This window comes from Corvus brachyrhynchos, unplaced genomic scaffold (genome assembly GCF_000691975.1).
Source record: "Corvus brachyrhynchos isolate BGI_N302 unplaced genomic scaffold, ASM69197v1 scaffold221, whole genome shotgun sequence".
NCBI classification, from domain to species: Eukaryota; Metazoa; Chordata; class Aves; order Passeriformes; family Corvidae; genus Corvus; species Corvus brachyrhynchos.
This window is the reverse complement of record NW_008236622.1, coordinates 2,208,452-2,210,223: the sequence shown is the minus strand read 5'-3', so window position 1 is coordinate 2,210,223 and position 1,772 is coordinate 2,208,452.

Sequence of the window (1,772 nt, the reverse complement as noted above, 5' to 3'; positions counted from 1 at the left end):
TGTTTACCGTTTTCAGCCACACAAAGTATTAGATTTAACAAAATAAAAAAGAAAAGAAAAAAGGAGGAACTAACTTTCAATTGCAAAAAAAGCATCATTTCAGTTCCATTAGCGACACTAGATCAGTCGCACTCTGCTGCCCATGATTACACTTTAAAATATAAATGCCTTAAAAGCAGGAACATAAAGAGATACTAAACCACATCCATAACCAGAAAACAAAGGCTGAAGATGGGCATTATTTCAAGTGCTTTAAGTGTTTAAAAAAAAAAAAATCATCAACATGATGGAGTAAGGAATAAATTTGAACTGCATGGCCACTTCCCCCACTGGGCAAAATCTTACTGTAAAGGTTAGGTAACAAAAATTGCTTAGAATATATGCGAGAAAAAAAAAAAAAGTTTATGTAAATTTATATAATCTTTTTTCATTGGGCTACAAAAGCACCAGTTTGAGTATTGGAGTTTCATTTTAAAATAGGTTTGAAAATTTTCCCACTTGTCTATAAAATAGGTTAAATTTTATCCAGGGAATGATGCTTAGTGCTTGTTCCTAGTTACCTTGCTTGAGTAATTTCTCTTGTTTGAAATGCCTCACAGTTTGAAAAGTATTGGTACCCATCAGTATGGTCAACCACATTTAGAAATGGGAAACATCCTCATCTGATCTATCACTTGAGGAAGCTTCGTGCAGATGTCCAGCTCCATAAACAGAGCATTTCAGATATCCCAATTAACATATGCAACAGGTTTGATGAGAGCTTTACTTTTGTGGGTTTTTCCTTTTTTTTTAATCCTTTTTCTCTTATACAGCTCTGCTTTGAATGACAGGGGAAAGGAAGAGTGAAGTCAAGAAAAGAGAAGGAAATACTTATGGAGAGACACTGGGCTAGTTTCTCTAGGCTGGTTACAGTAGAAAATATTCTTGCTAGTGAATTAGGATCCTTAATTCCATCTTGTAGTCTGACATGCAAGCATGGACAGTTAGAGAGAATTAAGGAGAGAGGGAGAGGGAGAAGGTATGGCAGAGATAATGCCTGGCTCCCAGGTTGTAGGTTATCAGTTGCTCGATGACAAAAGAAATATTGTCCGTCATTCTCTGGGCCAACCAAAAGCAATCCATGAGGAACATTATGGGTGGCAGCGTGTGATTAAATGTCCAAGTATCTTTGGAATGTCTGATGTGTCCTGAAACCTCAGTTTGGTTTGTTGTTGCTGGTTCTTTCTCGTCAGGCTTATGAACTGAGAACCAGGAAACCAATCCACATGTCAAGTGTTCGGTGCAGTGTCATATTGTAAACACGCTCTCATCTCTGCAGAGACCTGATAATATTAAAAGGATGATTGATGCCTCTGGCATACAGAAGAGAAATTAGAGATGGTAAGAGTTGTCTTTACAAAGAATTCATCTGTTAGAGGGGCTTTTTGTTTGGTTGTTCTAAATGGGCACACCTCATGGGAAATTAAAAAGATTAGTAAAGTTCCTCAAGAGAGCAAGGCACGTCTGCTTAGCAAATACTTTAATCATTACACTGACCCCATTCCATTGCAGAGCACTTAAGCTGAAGTCCCTTCTCACATAACTTAGATCCAGGCTGCTCATTTGGGCCTTGTTCTCCCTTTTGTAACTTCTGTCATTTTCTACACATTGTTACAGCTGGGAGTTTCTGAGGCCGAAGGAAATCTTGAAAAAGTTTTCACAAAAAATAATTCTTTTCTTCTGCTCAGCTTAATATCAAGGACCATTTGGGTTGTCTGATGTGCATGTAAAAT